Source organism: Plectrocnemia conspersa, unplaced genomic scaffold, assembly GCF_051122295.1.
Source record: "Plectrocnemia conspersa isolate PC_06_02 unplaced genomic scaffold, ASM5112229v1 ptg000009l, whole genome shotgun sequence".
Taxonomy (NCBI): Eukaryota; Metazoa; Arthropoda; class Insecta; order Trichoptera; family Polycentropodidae; genus Plectrocnemia; species Plectrocnemia conspersa.
Genome location: NW_028277173.1, coordinates 24,061,072 through 24,085,146, shown reverse-complemented (window position 1 = coordinate 24,085,146; position 24,075 = coordinate 24,061,072). Strand labels below are relative to the sequence as shown.

Genomic DNA, 24,075 nt, shown 5'->3' with positions numbered 1-24,075 from the left:
CAATATCTATCATATTACATGTTTTTTCTGGTACAAAAATACTTGAAGATTCTTTAGTATCTGTACGTAGCGTATTTCGTGAAGTTTATATATTGAAGGGTTAAAAGGGTACGTCCTTGACGTCACGTCTGGCGGTCAAGGCCGTTCAAATTATGTAAGATATTATTTTTGTCATTTCATTTTTATATGTAGCAAGCCATACTTTTATGAAATCATAACAAGATTAAAGCTGATGAGGACACTCATATACATAATTTTTTGGTTGTTTTGTCTACAGGTCAACCAACCCTTGTTGTTTAGTTGAAAATTGGATTATCTAATATTCGTCAATATTTTACAATATAAATTCTATGAGTAAAATGCTTTTAAAATATTGGTTATGCTATCCTCTCACATGAGCATGCTTCCTACTCTTGCTGCTGCCTTGCAACAGCAATCTATTTTCACCCCTATGTTTCACCGTATGTACAACGAAATTAGCAAATGAAAAATAAATTCAATTCTACCAGTTCAATCTCTTAATTGGCTAAAATTGTTATAGAATTGAACATTGAAGAACGGCATAAGCTAAATAAATTAGAGTAAATTTTATACTGATGAAATTCAATTTTTTATTCAGCGATTTAACCCTCTCACAAAGCTCCCAATTGCTAACAATTGCATTTTGATTATTTATACTTAGCTGGGGTAATAGTTCTTCATAAACCGAATACGAACCTTACACTTCCTTCAAATTAAAAAAATCCGCCCGTTGCGAATAAGATATACAAAAAAAATCATGTTCCAGATTCCGGCTTAAAGCCAATGTGGCATGCCTTATTTATAGCAACAATAATTGTTGCCATAAAACAGGCATGCCACATTAGCTTTGGATTGGAACATATACAAATGGCTTTTTTCCTTCATATATTTTACTCTTGACGGGCAGTAACATTATTAAGATAAATAACTTCCGTCTTGTACATCCTTCATTTTTTTGCCTGATATTTTAATTGAGTTGATTTTAAAAGGTCCAAGTTATCATTAATCGTTAGTCATAATTGCACTTTTTTCGAACACACTTTCAAATTAACACCTCCATTGTTTTCAAGACCTTCGCATTCATTCGAATCTGGTGGCCAAATTATTTTGTACATCCATATATTTATTATTTAAAGTATTATTTAAACCTAAGTTTTTATTTTTTTATTTTTTCAGTTTCAGGTGAGCTATATAGATTTATCGTCGTTAAATCTGCAAATGCATTCAAGGTATAATATTCTCCACATCACACACACACATTCATGTTACATAATACACAATAGCCGGTTGTTTATTTTATTACATTACAATACGCGTATGTATGTATATAAGCATACACAATATGTATTGTGAGCTGTGAAGTTGTTTGTCCCTGACCATGGAATACAAATGTTGCGTTGCGCAAGTCTTAACGGAGGAGAGTGTGACGTAACATTTGTGGTGTCACGACACCTCTTTCATTTACCACCATCCATCCCTACTTTCGAATCTAGATCTACTTTTATCTATCGTTGACGCTTTGATCAATCATTTATTTTCTTCGGTCGCGTGACTGGAATCCTTACTAGATATAATCCGCATATGAGTCATGTAAACTGTAAATACAATGTGTGCTATTTATTACGTAAGGATCCCTTCAGGAGGAATTGCGGCGCCACGTTTCTCTTGACTTTTTGCTGATGATTCGCGTTGAATAAATTTATGAGACACTAGTAACTGTTGACACCATTCTACAGCTTCATTCTAGTATATATTCTACCATAAGGTGTTTCGTTTTCAACTGTCATTTCCTCGTTGCGTGTTATGCCATTATTTTGTGATTCATTCCACATCGTATATTTTGCACGAACATACTACATCATTGTTTCTTACGAATTGTGTGATTTAATGGTAATTTATTTACATAAAGCATAATAGGAACATAAAAATGTTGTATCTTATAGTCGTGATAGCATAACATATTTAATTATATTTCTATCATACTATATATAAAAGCCTATATTAATCCGGTTGTTTTGACTCGTGACTTATGAATGGTCAATTTACTGTTATATGCATATTACATTTTGAGGTTAACCAGTTCAAAACACACTGCGTCAAAGTCAGCGCATTGGATGTAAACATAAATATGCACTGTGCCGTCAATATGTGAGTTATGGTATTCTTTTTTTTTGGTATCACAATGGTTCACTATTATTGCAATTGAGAACTCATAATATTAAATATATGCTGATAGAAATGTTTCAGCACATTCGTACACATGATGTCTTTATTCATGGAGTCGCTGTACAGGTAGTCAATCGACGTTCTATATATCCTTGCCTGGTGTGTATAAACAAAAATATATCCGTCAAGGATTTGGTAGTGGCGGGATTTAGTATGCACATCGAAGATGCTCGTATCAGTTATGCGGAGCGCGTGTCGATTTATTTTATTAGCGATTCACACTCGAATGTGGCTCCATTATCAGTAATCCTAGCGAAGCACTTCTTCTTACTTCTTTCATTGACCATTAAAGTCAGGACCACGTGAGAACGCACCCTCTAGCTGCTCAATGATCTTTTCAGCTCTAAGCTGGACCACAGAACACGGAGTTAACTAGAACGGCCGTTTCGTACAAATACGCATATAAAAATTGAAGCCATTTGTAGTGTTAATTTAACTTAGCCTGACCGTACTCGTATAAACTGTCAAAATAATGATTCTGAATCCCACGACCAAAAAAAAACATTTTTGATGTATTTTTTACCGTTGTAATATAATTTTTTTTATAAATCTTATATATAATTGTTCTAAGCCGCCGTCGTCGCTTCCGGACGCGCATAACTTTCAATGAAACATTCTCCGTTCAATTCTATACTCTGTAAATCGTATCGCTTTATATTAACAGTGTGTAACAATACACGTAAACAAAGGAAATATATTTAATTATAATAATAAATAATAATAAAAATTAAAATTGAATTTGTTCCGATTGATTTTCGAGCCGCCGGTAATGCGTTCTGTTGTTTCGACCAATCAAAAATAAGCATTCAAATATTCAAATAGCGTCGACCAATGAAAAATAAGCATTCAAATTCAAATAGATAGTACCGTGACAACACTTTTAAATAATTATTATTTTAAAATAAAATTTTGCTACGCGACAATAATTTTCATTAATTCGTCATTTGACTGAATAAAAATGAAATATATACATAATGTGTTAAGGATTAGAAGAATACATTGATTAAACTAGATAAACAATCATAAAACAATCTTTGTAATGAAATCTTCAAATTTTGAAATCCCGTCGCCGGGCTCCGAGGCCGAAAAGTGAGTTTTACTTTTATATTACATAAACATTATCATTGCTTTCCGATTTAATACATATATACGATAGATTTTAAGAATTTTAAATTAACCAGTTATGTTTTAAACATGAATGTGTAATATATCCTTAGTATGTGAGGATTGAAAGTTAATGTCGATCAAATCGGCGCTGTCGGACAGCTTATAAATGTGTAGTTTCTTGGATGTTATCTAATAAACGACATTTTACAATGATTATAAATATGTGATTGCATACCTGGAATAATCGATAGCCAAAATATCTAAGAGTGGGTTATTTTTAATTCCGATGTGGCAAAATATGTACAATTTTTGTTCTGTGCCATCATTCCTCTTTCTGAATAGCTAAATTTAAGATATTCAGTTACATCAAACTTATGTAGTATGTTCTTTATAAAAAGATAATACTTGCTGACAGTGACTTCAACATGAGAAGATTAACTCTTTGTTTATATAAACCAATTCTACGTTGTAGCCATTTAGGTCATCAAATTGTTCCATCATTGCTTCTGAAAAGTAATTAAAAAATAATAAGAGTAAGCATTGAACACATTATTACTACTATTATAATCCATAAATTAAATTTGAATGACAAACGAAGAACAAAATTAACGGAAATTACTGTAGAGGATTAAACACGTAGATTGACATATCTTTATCTTCTTCAAAATAGTCGCAATATGTCATACATTCATTGTTTGCCATACGTAAATGTTATTAGATCTCTCATTGATTCTGAAAATTGACTGTAAACGATACTATATATTGGGTAAAAAGTAACTTTTTGTTTACACTAATATGAGATTTTTCATTATTACTACCATTGTAATATGTTTAATTAACTTTGGCATGTATATCTTCAATTGCCAAATCACTGCTGTTTGTCTTATAATATTAGATCCTAGAAAGTCAATAGTAATTTTGTTAGAATAACCGTGATATAGTATTCATATAACCAAACACTTACTGGCACACTCATAATTGATAATTTCGATTATAAAGTCTATAATTCCAATGGTAAATCACTTTGAATCATCTACAATTGTAACTTTTTAAGAAAAATGCTGTGATTATAACATATTTCACTGTTTATTTAATCGCACTAAGCTGTATCCCGGCGCGCGCTTGACCGATGACAGAAGAACTGTCACATATAAGAAATTCCGGGGAATACCGTTTATGGTATTTCCCCGGCGCGCTTGAGAACGAACTACGAAATTGATTTTATCGATTTAAATTGTAAAACACTTATCAATATATGTATAAAAATCATCAAATTATAAAAAAAATATTTTTTTTAAATATGTTTAGTTTATACGGTATTTAAAATATAATATAAATAATGTAAATTTTTTATTAGCTTCTCTTAACAGAAAAAATGTGTACTTACATTTTGGCGAACGTTGCCAATTTAAAGTAATAGTTTTTAGAGAATTTTTAAAATTTACTAAACACATAGTGTTGCAAAAATCCTTCTTACGGACACCTTTGAAAGGAAACTACACAAAATTGTATATCACTAATTTTAATATTTTTTAAATTATAAAGTTTCAGAATAAAATTTCAAGATTTATTCAAAATATTTTTTTCAACTTTAAAAATATTTTTTATTTTATTATGGATTTTAAATATTCTTTATTTATTATGGATTTTAAATATGTTTATTTTATTATTAATTTTAAATAATGTGAAAACTTTTTGCATTTATTAATTATTAAAATATATAATACTGCGCAGAAAAAACATTTACCTTAAAAAATATATCAATCAAAATAAGTCAAAGTATTTTTTATTAAAGATAGACAAAGGTCTCAAAATTATTAATATTTTTAAAACGCATTTTTGGTCTAAAGTAACATATTAGGTGCTTGATATTTTCAGTTTATTATATCTTTCTAATTGGCTTTTATATTTACACATAAAACATATAAACAACTTTTTTTAATTATAAAGTAACTTATGGTGTAACTAAAAAACGCTCTTATTACTAAAATTTTAATTTATGATAAAATTGTGTTATATGCATCGTTAAAACGGGCCGCGAATTCCCAAAACACTCGCGTTAGAACGCCATAGTGACGTCACGATGATGTTTTACGCCGGCGTCAAAATCAGTTCCACAAATACTCACAGGCGTCGCTTCATACGTCGCTGCGATCGCGGGATCGGTTAGTCATAGATTGGATGATTCTGGACAATTACAAAATATACCGAAATGAGAACAAATCAATACAATATCATTAAAAAAAGGTTAGGTTGTTTGGTTCTATAGTGAAGGTCGGCGCGAGCGGTAGCGAGGCGAAATAATGAAATTCCAGTATAACGAATCTTTAATTTGTCCCCGAAAAACTTTCATGCAAAATGTTTTCATTGTAATGAAGACTAATCTCAGCATAACAAAATATTTTGCTCCGAATTTAAGAATGACGTTATAACTTGACAAAATATTTCTAAGAATTCAGTTCATCATTGACTTGGGGTGTGCCAGATGTGTTCAAAAGCGATATTACATGTGTTTCGTTGACCCTCAAACTTTTTTTATACAACATTTTTTCACAAATTTTATTGTGTTTCATACATTTTCCTTAAACAAGGACAAAAACGATCTGTCAACCTTATAAGAGGTTATTTTGATGCTGTAGTAATATAGTAATTAAAAATAAAATAAAAATATATCATCTTCCTTACATTCAATATAACGAATTTTCAGTACACCAAAACTTATTCATTGGTTTCGTGAGCTTCGCTGTATTGAAATTTTATAGTACAATTTTTAATTTATTATTATCTAGCCAAGTTTTAAACCTATTCATAAATGATATACAATATTTAGATTAATCATTAAATATCTAAGTTTCAATATAACGATAAAATCTAACGTTGTAAATCTAATAAATAATATAAAATGTTTTCTTCTGGAAATATTTAGTCAAGTTGTAAACCTATTTTTAAATGAATTGAAAATGTTAAGTAGTTTTTATAGATTGAACTATTTTGTCTATCATTGAAAATCTTAAATAGTAATGACCAATTTGAACCATTAAATTTTAAAAAATATTTAAAAAAATCAGAACGAAGCCAAAATTATATTTAAAACCCAAAAAGTTGAGGGTCCGGTATTCGCACACTCGCTAGCTATCGGTACCTCACGATAGTGAGGTACCGACAGCTAGTATTAATAAATGCGAGTTAGCAGGGACTTATTTAAAAGCATATGTGATCGTTTTTTTTTAATATTTCCATTTCATTAAGTTTCATAGTATTTTATTTAATGACATGCATTTTTCTGGCCAAATTCAAAGGCGTCCCTGTTTAGAATTCACGTCAAAAGCAATAAATCGACCAGTGGAAACGTGGGCATTTATATTAAGACTTTTTATAACAAAATTACTACTTACAATGAGTGAGAATCGAATGAAGCATATCTAAACCTAATTTTGATCAAGAGGGGGGCGCAAAAACAATTATCCGTTCTCAGAAGTCAAAAATCTAAATTAAAAGCAATGAAATCGTGCCGTCGCCGTTGCAGTGGGAACGCTCGTTGCCGTGCGTTCCCACTGCGACGGCACCGACATGATTTTATTGGACGTTCCGCAACTTTCAAATTAAGTATCATAGACATTTTAGAGCAGCATATAATTTCACTAATTTTTTTTTTAAATGATTATATTTTAAATTGTATTTTTTTTTACTGAAATGTTTAAAAACATATATTTGTAATTTAAAAGATTATTACTTCCCTCCTGCATATTGGTAGATCGCGATGATTTTTTATAGAAAGAAGTAGATCGCTACTACAAAAAGATTGTGCTGCCCTGTTCTAAAAGGCGATAGCTACGAAGAGGTTTTTTTGTGGAATGGTGCGCATTTTCTTTAGTTGTGCTCCACTATTATTTTAAATCTCGATCCATACCGCCACCAGATAATTCCTACTATCTCAGATTTTGAGAAGGCCTTCGACAGGTTTGTCATGGGTTATTATTAAAAAAATTTTGAACCTCGGTTGTTCGGTTGATTCAACTCGGTTATTCTCGAGTTATTTAAGCAATAGAAAGTTTGTAACAAATGGCGGCCGATTGTAGAAAGAATATTTCACCCCTTCGGGGGTTCCTTAAGTGTCCAATCTGGGCCCTCTGCTCTTAATGTTATGTATTAATGACATAAATACGGCAGTAACAAATTCAAGTTTTCTTCTTCTTTTATTTAAATTTTAAAAAAGCATTCGATATGTTGCGGACTCCTCTCTACCGAGTGATTTTGACTCTATGGAGATGGGCTTCCGTTAACCGTCTGCCATTTAGTGTCGAAAAGTGTCATACTGTGTCATTTTCTTGATCCTGTTCGCCATCAATGTATTCCCACGATCTCGGTTGGAACTTTTTAGCTAGAGAAACTTCCACTAAAGATCTCGGAATCAATTTTTAGAGTAAGTGGAGGTTCTCTCTACACGTAAACGACGTTAGCGAAAAATATTCCAAGAATGATGATCCGTCAGTAATTCGTGTCTTCTATGACACTAGTTAGCAGCATTCTTGAATCGGAATATATGATTTGGAATCCCTGGGGACGTCCTATTTGTATGCCCGTTACTTTATGTATGAGCGATCCACATTTTTATTGATTATTATTAATAGAACAAACTGAAAATATCACTCTAAACAACAATACATTTTCCAATTGTAACGAATTTTTTTAAATATATTTTTTGTTGTGTAGCTAAAAATTTTATGCTGTATATTTATTTGTAGGAAAACTACATATGTTTTATTTTAAACCAGGATTTTCCCATAAACGTAAACTTTCATTTTATCAAGATTTTCCTGGCGTGTTCCTACATAAAAATATTCGACCTAAATGTTGAACATGCAACTATTTTGAGTACTGTTTTTTTTTTCTAAAAAAAACGTGTTTATTATTCAGACCGTTTTTGCATAATCAATAAGCCTGATTTTCAAATATTGTAATAAAATGTTCGCCATACGTTACGTAAGTTTGATTATCAGTTTTTTGGACAATCTTCAAGTAAATATAATCCGCACGTCTGTGACCCAAAAAAAGTTTCTAAATGTTTATATTATTTCATCGTTGCTATTTTAGCCATTTGCGTTCAAATTATATTATATAATGTTTACTTTGATTATATTCTTTCACGATCTTCCTCCCTCATACCAATAAAGGGGAATAGGAAAAAAGGCGTCTGGCATTGTGAGCCTGGCTTCCATTAGCAGGGGAGCTGGAGTTTGATTCGCGAACGTCGCTCGATATCAGGCGTTGCCGACCTTGACACTGAACGTTGTTGCTAAAGCACCCACACACGTCTCATCTTGTATTATATATACATAACGTAGCAATCTCTTCAAAAACGATATTATTCTCTCAAGTGACAATGTCAAAAGCGCACTATTTTTCAATCGATAATAACGTAAATTTTATTTGACGTTTATTAACATAGTTGCAGTACTGCAAATGGCGCAGTTATTATCGTGTCTTAACATTGTTGCACATTATTGTAAACGAACGATGTGTGTTGGTTATATATTTTTATTTAATTTTTCCATCTACTACGTTTACACGTGTTTAATTAGAGCTGAGGACGATTAGATAATTGCGTCATTGTTTAATCGTGAATGTAATAACTTTGACCTTAAACCTTATTCATCATATTATAAAATCATAACAGTACCTCTTTATAAGCTGTTTTTTTTTATTAAAATTAAATACTGTACGTAGTTAAAAGAACCTTATTTAAAAAATAGGTGTATGTAATCAAATCATTTTTATCGCTTTACTTTTCTTCAAACGTGTCTATTAAAATTAAGTTTTGAATTGATAGTGTTTGGATCTTAACAATTTTTTTCGCACATCATATGTTTACTGATGGATTACAATGTACATATTGACAAATGTAGGCGTGGGCGGCTGCTTCTGGGCGGCCTATAGAAAATCTCGTTGGGATAGGCTTGCCTGCTTTTCATCTCAATTTTCAGCTCCGTCTCGCTCTCTCAGTCTTCACCCGGCAACGCGTTTTTGGGTTGTATTATATAACGGAGATTTTTTAAAACTTAATTTAATTTTCTAGTACCACAAATAAATCGTATACATATTGAAGAAAAGTTAAAATGAAAAAAATTATACATATTCCTATTGCTTTTAAAAAATATAAATTTAATTAAAACATTTCTTCGTAATATTTTAAAACATGTATCTTACCAGATAAAAATGAATAAAAAAATTAGTTATTAATTTCATTTGATGCACATATTTTTATATGTTTAATTTTTTATTTAAAAATTATTTTTATAGTATTGCGTCACGTAGTAACCCTCCTTTTAGTTCGTAGTAACCTCCCTTTTAGTTCTCAATCATCTAGCTATTCTTGATGATTCGGGGCGGAATCAGACTCTTTATTATTGTCTAATAAAATATTATTGCAACATGACTTACATAGGGATATCCATCTATGAAAAATATAAATACAAATCATTTATTGTTATTACTCTATTTTTTTTATTGCAAATCTTTCGCTACAGCATGCTTGGCATTAGCCAAATATGTTACAACGGCTTAAACACGACCAACAACTAAGACTTATATCAAAGTATGTAAATCAGTTACGTATATTTTAATAACTATACATCATTATTACAGCTAGAGAGCCAAATATTTTTTCAACTAATTGAATATCGAATAGTTAAAAATAAAATATTTGAATATAGTCGCAAGATTATGAAAAATCGAAAAATATAGTTTTAATAACAGATATTGCTTTAAACATAAATACATATGTATCGTGTGTGGTTAAAATAAAAAGTATCACGCTATTTTAATTTTAAAAATCGTCAGTACAAATTTTAATTTTAAATATTCCGACTGTCAAAAATACTACAATTGGTTATGCTCAAAAATATAAACATAGTATATTATCCGTATTGATTTGAAGGGGTAAAAAATCAATACCAGCCATTGGTAAAGTCCACAGCTGCATAATTTTAACACGGAAGTGAGTAATTTCGGCAATTACAAACTGCTTCTTCTTCTTTATTTTTCATCGGTTATTAATTGTAATGGCAATGGCTGTTATATAATAAATAGCATGATAATTTTCACAAAACGATTCTGGAATTAAAAAAATTGAAAATATTTCACTACAAATATGGGAAATATATTCGGGTAATGAATACATAGTTAAAAACCAAAGGAATATATTAGGTACTCAAATATTCAAATAAAACTATTCTCTTTAATTACAACGATATACAACTGTATAGATTTTATTTTGATTATTCATCACAATATTCATCTGTGAGATTAAATTATAGTTAATTAATTAATAGACAAGAAAACTATATTTGTTATTTTACTAGAAACTCCTACTATTCTTTAATTCTTTAATTTACTTTAATTCTCCCCTCTTTCGCAATTGTAAATTGCTAGGAGGGGAGTACTGTGAGGACCAATAAATAAATTATTATACGCAAATTAGCGATATTATTATGATCGCTAATATCGGGTTCAAGTATAATATTACACTAATTAATATTAAAAATAAATTCAAATAAATTATTATACGTAAATATACTAAATTATAACGAGTACTTAATATCGGGTTTAATGTCCTTATAATCATAACATTATTCGATTTAAATAAATTAATGTTTATTAATTCGTCAAGGAGTCGCTAGCCTGCAAACATGCCCATTCCTTCTTGGGGACGGAGCAGATTTACCAAGGTCAGGTAGACTCAAAGTGATTGATAGTGAGGATATTAAAGCTGAAGTCGAATTAGATCTGAGATAAGCGATAAAGAAGCTAATACAATATACCTCCGATATAAGTTCACAGACATTAAAAAAATTGGAAAAGCGTCTGTTAACTTGTGTAATTATGGGTACTTCATAAATTTTCTGATTTAAAACTCACACGGCGGATTTTAATATGCTATCATATAATTCGAGAACAGTGTGCAATATTTAAGAGGTGTTCCTACAAGATTGCATCACAGGAAGATAATGTTATGGACTTTTGTTTTGTGCTCATCTGGATTGTTTGAAAGAAGCTCTAAAATTACATGACCTACTCTTGTAAATCGAGGAAGGCTAGCTTTACACCAAGGCAATGCTCACCTGCACGTTTCAATAACGATGATAGGAAAAATTATGGATTTTCTTAGGAACTTTTTCCTCATTCACTGTTTCTCCTGCACTGTCAATCGAAACCAGTCAAGTGATAGTTTTCGAATTGAACAACGGTTGATATTTCAATGATCCTTTCACTTTTTTTATGCAAATAGAACTCTAACTTGATGGATCTTGTCTGCATGGATCATTCTGTATATAAATTGTGCTTGACTATTACCGGTCATATCCGCAGTTCTGCGAATCGCCGAATTAGCAAGCATGGCGGCGCTGACCTACGTCGGGTTTGCCGGCGCCCGAGACGCCACCGTAGACGATAGCGACCTACCTCAACAATGTTACGCGACCTAGAGCAACCGCGCGACCGGCGGCCAAACTTGGAAGCTCGCCCACGTACATTCGACAACGTAAATACGTTGTTTTTCCGTCGAGTTGAATTATTAATATATCACAAACCGCGATCATTCGACATTCTGTCGCTGTACCGCGTCTCTTCGCCACCAGATTGCATGATGTGCATATAATCAACAGTATTTTGAGAGGTAAATTGATTAATTAAAATAAAACAAGGGTTAAGCATGTTAATAAAACGTAGACCTATCTTACTATCAACTCTTAAAAGTGAATATAGCAGTAGTGTAGAATGAAAATATAGTTATTTTGGAACATCGCTTCTTCGTGAGGGCTTGCCGCCATGCGACCCTTAGACCAAATTTGAATAGAAACGGCTGTTAATATTTTAATATATATACAATTGCTCAGAACCATTTTAACATATGCTTCACATTAATATTTTTTCTAAACTGCGAATTATCCAAAATTAACGCCATAAAAATATTTTTGTACTACTTCATAATATGCGATTTATTTACTGCCATTATTATTTTTATACCAGAAAATATAAACCAGATCTTAATTATAATATTATAAAATAACAAAATTTAAATATAAGCAGTGCTTATATTTATTTAAATTTTGGCTTCAGAATTAGGTATCTGTATTTATATTTAATTACTAAAGGGTTTTAGTTTTATTCTTTAAAACGTAATCACTGAAATAATATTGTGGACATAAAAATAATTTAAAACTACTGTTATTATATACTATATCTAAATGTATAATTGTAAATTTAATTATCATATTGAAGTAGACGTTTATAACAAATCGCGAATTTAAAATGCATTGGTAACAATTTCACCTTCGGATTGTTCCAATTGAATCGCATGTTTAATTTTCTGTATATTATAAATTAATTTCAATCTTTTGCCTTATTGTTGAACAAACACGTTGCTAAGGCCGTAGCTATCAAAATAATGCATAAAACCGTCGCTATCATATGATTACATTTTACCAGTTGTTTGTTTAAAGCTGTCATGCAAATATAATTATAACATTACTATATGTGGCCGATGATATAAAGAAATTAAATAAGGAGAATGTAGTGTAAGATTAATCTTACTTATTTTCAGGGCTTTTTTAAAACAAAAAAGATGCCGGAACTCACTTCTTGTCACGAATTTTGCAGTGGCAAATATAGTAGTTTTACCAGTGAAGATATATTTCATCTGGCAAGTTATATTTCCACTAGCGAAGTCCAAATACCTTTTCACCAATAAATATATATTTCTACTAGTGAAAATATAATTTAACCGATAGGCGCTGGTGAAGTTATATGCTGTATATAAAACTCATGTTGACAGTCGTGATGTATATAAAACTCAATTTGACAGTCGTGTAACGTCTATTTGCTCCTCAAACCCAAACCTAATTTAATGATAATTATAGTTTAAGCACTATTATTAGTCAAGTTTAAAATACATTTTAAGGCAACTCATCTCTCAGGAGAAAATAAGCGGAAGAAGTGCAGATCGCATCTCGCATGTTGCCCCATAGTTAATCTACATTTGGATGTTACACTATGTTTTAAAAATATGATCGTCATCCTTACCGATATTTCTACGGACTTCTGATATGAGAGTATTGGGCAAAGTGTATTCAAACCGAATTTTGGTGAATAATCACTTTTCAGAAGTCAAAAATTTACGACAAAAGCAATTTGCGTTCTTCTATTAGGAGAAATTCGGTTTAGATGTGCGTCATTTGATTCTCACTCATTTAAAATCGTAATATTGTTTAAAAATCGTAAATTAAATTGTAGCATTTTATCTAATGACGTAATATTTACATAAAAATAAAGAAATAAAATGTTACGTAAATTGTCAATCGATATTTAAACTTCAAACAATTACATTAAATCAAATTATATTATATAAACAAATATAATGTTTTTATTCATTATTTCTTCAGTTATATATGTAAATATATAACTATCTGGGGTATATCAAAACAGTGAAAGATCGACCACCGTACATGTACGGCGATACCGCTCTACGATGGCTAGATATGCCTGTGGTAATTTTATTAAAAAATTATGATAAATTAAATTAGAATTAGCTCACGCTTGTCACAAAATTGTCAAGCAAAGCCAATTCAAGCATTTATTTTAGAAGTTTTTTGAATGCCAAGACCTACAAATACAGAAGAGTTTCACTTGTGTCTTTTGGTGAATTCTAGTGGGACTAGAGAATTCAATTTTAAGCCAAAATTTGAATTTTAGGATTTCGGAATTGTAATTTGCTGTTACTGTGATCTCGGGAGTAGAAATAATGTATACTTTATTTAAAAATATTTATTAAATAGATCAAAAATGAAAAACATTTTGATATACAGCTGTGGCCAATTTAAATTTCAATGGCATTATTTCATACATTTCAGAAGGCAATATTTCACGAATTCTATTACTAAAATGTATTCTTTCCTTAAAACTTGTTTTATTGAATGTGTTTATGATTAAGTGCATCTGTGGTAATAATTTACAAGATATTTTAACTTGTAAAGCCTCCTCAGTTTCACGTTAGCCTCGGTTATGTAGGTGAAGTGTGGAAAAACAAGATCGATCTTAAAATAATTTTGTTAATATGTTATAGATGTGCTTTATTTACAAGCTTTATTTACAATCTAATTTTTAAATCTCCTCGATGTTGCTTTCTATGAATTGAACAAAAAAAAGGGTCGCGCGCACGTGTTGAGTTGGAGGTTCGCCATTATGCATTTGCTGGGACGACGAAAAAATGTACCTTTCCCAGAATTGTCGCAATTACACATTCTTAATTTTACAATTCCTGTATTTGTTTAACAGTATTAACGGCAAAAGAAAGTTAACAATTATAATTATCAATTATAAATTCAAAAACGTGTAAAAAATGCATCAAAGTTGATAAAATGATCAAAATACGTATAAGAACTGCCATGTCAAGTTTCAATTTGCCACAGTTGTAAGTACATGCATGTAAAAAATCTTGGATGTGTAATGAAAATAGAGTATATTTTTTTTGTGTAAATCATAGTAAAATTATGTTCAGCTAAAGCTGACAACATGAACATTAAAAAAGTATAATATATTCGATAGAGTTATCTATTTATTCTCAAACCATTTCAATGGAGTGCTTGTTCTCTTGTGTATGCACAAGTCGAACGATTTCAGCGATAACGAGCCATTTTATATGTACGTATGTATAATAAATAATTATATTATAAACGTATACCAAATTGGATAATTCGGCGTCTGCTTCTGCAGTTAAAATCTTAAACGACGTAGAAAATTGGGCAGTTATATGGCCTTGGTAGCAGATTTACCTTTTTCTGTGCCTATTGAATCACTGATATGTAGACATCCGTTAATCTAAAGAAAAAAATGTATGAATGAAAAGTTCTCCTAGTACTGTATATATATATAAAAAATCTTTCTGTGCGCCTTTTAGTGAGAGAAAAGAAAAAATATTAACTTTGAAAATTACAGTGCAGATTAGTTATTAGTATATAGTATGTCTACATTCTACATCTGACGATTTGTTTGTATAGCTGGTAAGCGTTAAAATGTTTTTGAATTCAAAGTAACCCATAACGACTATAATCAATATAAGTAATGTGTAGTTGTTACGTTTTTTTTTTACTTTATGTTCTAAAATGTAAAATAATATTTTGAAATTTCACAGTTACTTCAAACGTAATACGTATATTTTAAACCCAGACAAATTAGTTACGTGATATGTCCGATTGCGTCGAAGTTAGTTTAATTATCAGATATGTACATAAGCTAACAAACATTGAAGACATCCAAAACACACAATTTGGTATATATGACGTAATATCTATCAAAAATGAATGTGTTGATACATGACAGTATTCCGCTTCGAAGTAGATAGGAATAAACATAATATTCTTTCTGGTTTTCACATTATTATGTTTTATTTTTGCAATACTCTTTGATCTTGCTTTTGAATAACCATGAGGTCGAGTTCATTTCGATTGTCTAAAAATATAGTACATTTCCTCGTCAATTCTTGAATTCCAAATTAAAGAATGCAATCACGCACATATGCATATAACTAGTGTCTAGCCAGACTTTTTTATTGCCCAAATTTCCGCTTAGCTCGCGCTCTATCTATGATTGATATCGTCTGTCTGGATTGTAGAACCGACTCTAGAATCATAGCTTTTTTGTACCGGAAAACGCGTCTCTATGCCCAGTGCACGTATTAAAACACACGCAAGGCTTTTCGCAAAATTATATCCGTTTCGCATAATTACCGTTGTCTGAGCCTGAGCCACTGACTACAAGGTCGTCTAGCTCTCTGTCCCGTCGTTTCTAGGATTCGCCGAACTGTCTGACAGCCTACTCTATATACATATATATACATATACACACACAAAATCTTGTCCCGGGAATGGAGCGTGGGGCAATTTATTTATCTTCCCCGACTCTTTCCATGGCGACGCTCCTTCCTCTTTTCAAGGTTTCAATCAGAACAGTACTCGTCTCCATGGTGACACGCCGAACCGCCCAGGCATTATCGGGGTGTTTCAGGATTTACTTTCCCGGACGTTCTTATCTTTACATTTAATGTTTCGATTTTTATTGGCAGTAAATCTAGATTATCCGGCAATATGGCTAGAACATCTGCCGTCTCTTATATATTGGGTTGTGCTAGGTCAGGTTTATTTTGCGTATTAACCTATCTATACATATATGTATATTCATACCAGTGGCGTGCCATGACTTTTAAAACATGGGACTAGGTATGGAAAAAATATATAAAAAAAAATTCAGTTAGCAAATAAGATATGATGAATTTTACACTTACATTCATTTTTTATATGTTATATTTCTCTATTTCAACCATACTTTTATTTATTTTAAATCTTCCGCTGTAACCTGACATAGGTCCAATGCGTTACAACGGGGTAAATCTGTAAAAAAGTCAATCAGACGAGGAACAGATATTTACTTTTTAATTTAATTTAAATTCACCCACCCATAATAAAATAAGCCTTAAAAGAGGTTTAGATATATGTTTTAGGATAAAATATAAATAATAGCAAATGTCGGATCATTATCACAGTTTCATTTGTTTCGTTGAATATATTGTCCTCAAAAATCCCGTAAAAGTATTCTTTATAAGGATAATCTGCCCGCCCCCAGCGTAATATTATATGTAGAAAGAATTTTCAAAAGGCTCGGATTCGTAGATGATATTGTCCTTTATGCCTGCACTACACTCTCTGGAAGTTGGCCAAGGTTGGCCAAGGACGGAGAATATAGTGGGTTATTTTGGTCGAGTTCGGTTCTGCTCGCTCTAAAATCTCTCGGAATTTGTCCGAGGTTACTGAGAACGGGAGGTAAAGTGGGGGTAATTCAGTCGACTTTGCCAGCTTCGAGCGCTTCTGAACATTGTCGGCGAACGGACCGAAGTCAAAGGAACCGAAGTCGGAGCTGCTCTTTCGAGCGCGAGTGGTGAGATACTTCCCCTTTCGCTCTCTCGCGTGTTAAGTGACGAGAGTGAGAGAGATAATGATATGGTTTTTCGCAAACTGAAATAGAACGAGTAACTCAGTTCAATTTCGGTATGCGCGTAGGCGTCCTATGGTCAACACGCATCACGAGCGCTGCATCGTGGTCACGTGGTCAAGTTATAATACCACATGCTTATCGGGGACTTCAACAGACTGCTACTGACATCTTTGAATATTTTAGGGCGCAAAAAGGGATTAATTATATTTTTGATAGTATATTCTTCTAACAGTTATCGTTATTATATTATTTTTCATATAAAATTAAATAATTAAAAAAAAATTAGTGGTACTTGATTTGGTTAAAAAATTCGTTTCGAATATCCTTATGTATTTTCCTAGATCGGTTTATATAAATGTCACACCATAACGAATTCTTATTTAGAATCGATGGCGACAAATTCTAGGATAGTCGTGTTCGTATTCTGAAGTATCATTTTTATGCTTTATGGCATTTTGCAAAAGTCGACAAAGATTTTGCGCAAATTGAATATTTACGACCGAAAAGTATTCACTGATATTGTATTGGTGAGTGCCCACACACTCTTGTATAATTATCAGTAGCGTAATTTTAATAATGTGACAATTTAAAAATTGCGATTATTTGGCACATTTTTCGATCGCGCGCAAATATGTCAGCTGTAACAGCAGCCGCCGTGCGGACGCCATTCACGACCGCCGTCCGGACGGCATATGAAATTTGTGGCAGTGTGGCCGCTACTCAGAAGTCGGCGACCTCGGCCGACTTCAGTTGACTTCGGTTCGGACAACTTCTAGAGAGTGTAGTGCAAGCATTACACTTTACAGTAGGAAGTTGAGTCATTAATAATGAGATTCCAGGTATTTTGGTTTAATGAAAGTGAATGTACAAAAAAATATGTGGATTAAGAAGAACGGTATTAAATTTAAATAAATATAATTATAAAATACATTAAATGGGCTTCGAGCCCAGGTTCCCTTTTGGGCTTAGTTGCTCCTCCCTATTATTTTTTTTTATTAGTACTACAACTTTACTATTTCGTAAGTAGCCTCATTTTCTATTTTTCTGAAAATTTAATATGCATAGACAAAGTATAAATAAAATGTATGTGTTGATTTTTTGCGATTAAAAAAAGATTATATCAGTCCTAATAGGAATTCTTGATAGGTATCAAGGTCCTTAAAATCCTTTTACAGGATATGATCACGAGCTGTTTTTAAAAAAATAGTAAAAAAAACTTGTCGAAGACGTACCACTTATTAAAGGGTCGCCTTGTCTCGTAGATAATATATAACATATTTTGTGATAAAGGTTTATCTTTTTATTTATAATTTTTCCTCCGCGTTTAATTGAGGTTTGATTTTCAACTCGACGTTTCGCCAAAAATGTCTTTCGGCATTCTCTGTTAAATAACTTTTTTCGAAAGAATTGGTTTCTTATATAATAATATCTATTAAAAAAATCGTAAATATATTAAATATACGTTACTTATATTGTACATAATTTATAATATAGTCGATAGATTAGGAAATATTTAAGTTTTGCATAGTACGGCTGAGTGAGAAAGTATAAAAAGTCGCCGACAATGAAACCTGTATCGCGTTACTATCTTTTATGAAATGCATATATTATAATAGCATGCATATAGTTCGCGAATAAAACAATGACACGTTCTAAAACTCGTTTTGAGTCAAGGACTTCTGGTTGAGCGCATGCATTATGCTATTTTTTGGCGCACATGTGTTTGTGTCTATGCAAGTATTTAGAGATTTAGAACGATGTCGTGGAAAATTTTGGTCGAGTTCAGCATCAACGTTACTATAATATAAACCAAGTAGTTGTATTTAACTATCGCGTAATATGACGATTTTATGGATTACCATGAACGAGACCTTGAGAGAACGCGAGCTATACGTGACTTAATAACGCATTAAAAGTGCAGTTAAACGTGGCTCTTTTTTATGTATTTTAGTTTAAAACTCAACTTCTTGTTTATCTTTTTATATTATTCATTCAACTACTCTGATTTAATTTGTATACAATAATATAAAAAATAGTTAAATATCAAAAAAATGCTATCCAGTTTTTAAATTATTTCTGAATTATTAGATTCAAAAGAATATAGCGACAATCTGATACAAAATTTATTGTCAGTGTTCGCAAGATACATTTGTATGTTTTAAAAATAAAGTAAAAAAGACAGCCGTACCTCTAGATCTAGAAGAACAAAATAATACTGCCCTGTGTACTTACACATGTCGGGGCATCACCCACGGCTATCGACCAATCTCATGGCAAAAAAAGTTGTGACTGACTTTTGAAAATAAATAAACTAAGCCTGGATTTGTAAAATTTTATGATGGGTTGATAAGTAAATATTTTTTATATTTACAATTTTATACATCTATGACCTAGATAAGATTAAAATTACTGCTTAATCATTATATAATATCTTCTATTAAGACACTTCTTAAATTGAAAATAACATATTTCACTAAAAAAAGCTAACGATATTTAAAGGTATTTTTTTTAAATAAGATTTAATGTAAATAAATTCATGTACGATGATTGTGTGTTGCATTCTTCCATATATTAATAAATGTTTCTTCCTAAAAACATGTTAATTATGCAGTTTAACACATTTTTGCAGTACGTGATATATTTAGATTTCACCGAAAAATGTTCATCTAAAACAGCACACGATCTTATAATTCAACAAAATGTCAGCTAACAAATCATTGCCTATTTATTAAATTTATTTAAAGCAGAGTTTTTGTTATCAGATTAAAATTATATTTTTTGAAGAAGAAACAGTGAAAATTTTGGTTCATAAATTTCACATTGTATTATTTTTTTGTTATAGTATTGTTATCGTATTCCAAAATTATGATATAAAAATATACTGTTGATATCTAATAATTATAAATATATACATTTATTATAAAAAATGTCTTCAATCTTAGGTTCATTAGTTCATAAAAAGGTTAAATTAAATACCATAATTGTTTTATTTACATTTTTTATCAACAGTGTTAAATATGATATTTTTGTAAAAATAAAAATGCCTATTATATAAATATAATTCCCAATTAATTATATCTCTGACTCAAAATTAAGGCACAGATTTTTGATAACTATTCTGCAATTGATGGGAAATCATTGTGGGGCATTTTTCTTTGTGAATTTGGAAGTTTTTCGGTGAAAACCAAGCATAACCCACGCGAGCTGCGTATAACTCAGAGCGTCTTGCTCTAGGTCAGGGTCTGTGTGGGTGGAAAGTCGAAAATGCTGACCCACTATTATTTTCTATCGAATAAATATTTTCCTGTGTGAAATTTTGAAAAACAAATCGCGTATCTTAGTTTTATAATTGTTAAAATTAATTTCTTTTAATTTTCAAAAATATTGTGTGTTGCATTCACTGAACTGCATTCTAAATTATACCCATTTTTTATGTGGTGGCAAAAAACGTGTGTTATTAAACTGGATAGAACTTTACACGGCGGCGTTGGAAAATAACAAAAAAAAAATCAAAATTGCACGATCGCGGGTCAATATATTCAGTCGCTCGTCAAGGACAGACGCCGTTGCATATTGACAGTTAAAAAAAACTGTTGTCATGATGTTGAAATTGATGAACTATAAAAAATAACGTTAAATGACTAAAATGATGTGTTACAACCTTGAAAAAGTAATTTGAAATTGATTTCTATAAATATCATAATTTATTTATATTTTTATTTGATGTAAGGAAATATAAAAACAACCTTCCTTAAAGATATTTTTAATTAGACAACCACAGTTTTAGCTGTAAACAATTTTATATATAAATACATGTTTTTTGTTGAAAATTTTTTATGGAACATGTTTGTTTTCATATAACATGAGTCATTGCGGTTTGGTGGATTGATTTCTTAATGCAATATTCAGTTATAATCTGAAAACCAATTTAATCTTTATTTACTGAAAAAATAATATTTTAACTGCATTTAAAAAAAATGTCGGAATGGGTGCAATAAATTCACTTCATCCAAATATTCGAAATCTGGAGAACTAAATGTTCTGTCTTATTGTATTCCGAAATGGATTATAGAGAGACGGAATAGTGAAGGGTGGATTATAAAACTGTTCCTTTCGACTGAAAAACACGTTGGTTAATTTTGAACTGCAACTTTATGGAAGTTTCTGCAGCCTATCATTAGGCGTACAATCAATTATATATTTTTTATCAATTAGACAAGTGCTTTCTAACTGAATGAATTTATTTTTGCGGCCCGCATTCATGTCTTTAAAATGATATTTTAAAAAAATGAGCTAAAAATATGCCTTAGACATTTTTGTTCGTTTACAAACAATGGGGTATACAAACTGAAGGTGACCGGATTATTTTGCACGTATGAAAATTCCACACAGAGAATATATTTTACTTTTAATTCTTAAACCTAAGGGTTGTGACTTCGCAGCCAGAAAGACGCCGGTGGAAACTGTTAATAATTTATTAGTTAATTTTACATATTGCGAATTACTATGATGGGCGAGTTCGTTTTCTTCGAGCGGTAGTGGAGAAGCTGGCGGAGGGATGATGTCAGTATATGATCCTCTGAAGCAGCGACGTTGTAGTGGAGGTTGGTCCCTCCGCTGCAGAGGTGTCTGGTAAAGTCCCTCTCTGATGATGGAGCCACTGACCAAATGTTCCTCGTCTACGGGCCGTATCTCAGCGTATCTCCTGTCGGGCTATGTCTGCGTATCTGTCCCTCTGCAAGAATTAAGGGCTGCAAAGCTCGCTGACGAATCACAATAATGCAGCGATCGTCTAGCCAATTATTGCACTCGTTTCTTAGAACAAAGAAATATGTATACGCATTTTGAAAGTGACATCTTTCCGAGATAGAATTGTGCAACGGGAATATTGTGGCCTTACGGTGCTTTTTGTCTTCCGGTGATATATTGTTTCCCGTGACCGTTTCGCAACAAAGAAAGCATCGGAGAACACTTGCGTGATATTTGGCTCTTGTGTGGTCCCATCCTTTTATCCCATCCTAGACTATATTGCCTTGTTTCTCTCAATTGTTGATGAATGATCATTTTTGATTACGGAAATTTACTGCGCGAGTCTCAAAAATGAAGACCCCTATACTTCCATAATTATATAATTTTTAAATTAATATCATATTGCCATCTGTAATATAAACAGATATTATTTTTATATATAATTATACGTATTCTTAAATATATTAATCATCTATGATCGAAATTTTCTCTGTGAGCAATTTTTATTTGCGCAATAATCACCGAACCCAAACAATAAAGTATAAGGTAACTTTTTTTAGTTCCCACCAGCAAAATAAAATGGCCCCTGTAATTAAAATAAGTTTGTTAGCGTTGAATTAGACCAATGTATTAATATTGAGATTAAAAAAATAATACTTTAAATACAACAAAAAATGTAGAAAAATTCTGGAATTAGTCCTCAAACAAACTTTAAAAATATTATATAATACCATTGGGTTTAAATTTTTTTTTTTTTTTAAATAACACCCCTCCATGAACCCAAGTACATTTATTATACATTTAGAAAATAAAAAGATAATTTTTCAAGTGCTTAGATATTTCAAATCTATTGTATGTACTTTTACATATGTATATACATTTTATTAATATTATATTTAGATGCTGTGGTTTTTCAGTCGCTACTAGCTAATTGTATTGATCATTTTTAAGGTGACTCGCATTCTCGCGATTACGATAAATCATTATGCAGTGTGTAAACGTTTGTTAATGTTATGACTAATAAAATTGTGGCATGACTAACGAGAGGATGATACTGATTATGATCAAGAATCAACATTCAGGGTCAATATTTTACGCAAATTTATGTCTTATAATAAAAATATTCGTTCAGGTCCACCCATATAAAGAAGGTTTCAAATATAAATTATGTTTTGATAACGATAAAAGTCTACTATATCAATCATGTCGAAAAGATTACGAAGCTTTATTCAACAAAGCGAATATTAACCTTTCAACATTTTTTTCTTATCGGCGCATATTGCAAACATTTCATCATGCAATTGAACTGTAAGTCTATGCCATTGAAAACATATGATAATATGGTTTAGGTCAAAAACGAAACATTCTTTAATTAAAAGATTATTTAGAAATTAATTAAATATTTAAAAAAAAAATCCTGTTTGCAGATTTTCTTGTCGGTAATTTGAGAAAATGTTACATGTGTTTGAAATACTTGCCAAATACAAATGTATGTATGTATTAAAGTTTTCTTCGGATAACCTTTTTTTAAAAGACGTAAAACTGGCAACCCTAATCTCGAAAGACTATTATTATGTTCAACATTATATAAGGCTGACCATGAACGGATAATAAATGCTTCTATCTACGTTATATAAGTCGTCTTAAAACAGTATTATTTTTAAATTATTGTACGTAGAAATAATGAAAATATATTATATTATACTTTTTATACATGATGTAACTTTTATTCGCGTCCTACTCATTCCTTCGAGTCGTGTTAATAAGTCAAGTTTCTTAGTCATTAGTCGTATTCTTTTATTTAAAAAATATTGCTAAAATGTATTGCGTACTTTTAACCTGTTCTTAGAATAAGTAAAGCTGTCTCCGAATAACGAATAACCTGGGAAAAGGGAGAATATCTTCCAATATCGATTTGGATATTTAACC

At 31.2% G+C, this 24,075-nt stretch overlaps 1 protein-coding gene across 11 annotated transcripts in view; it reads left to right on the top strand.

Moving 5' to 3' along the window:
* The window catches only part of ERR (estrogen-related receptor), a 74,113-nt gene that overhangs the window by 29,310 nt on the left and 20,728 nt on the right, over positions 1-24,075 (top strand). For 3 of the 11 annotated variants that reach the window (XM_088192535.1, XM_088192531.1, XM_088192530.1), the window contains exon 3: positions 1,198-1,250. The exons of the other annotated variants lie outside the window; for them this stretch is intronic. The gene's annotated coding sequence lies outside the window, so the exon portion shown is untranslated. The remainder of the gene's footprint in view (positions 1-1,197; positions 1,251-24,075) is intronic. 11 annotated transcript variants of the gene reach the window in all.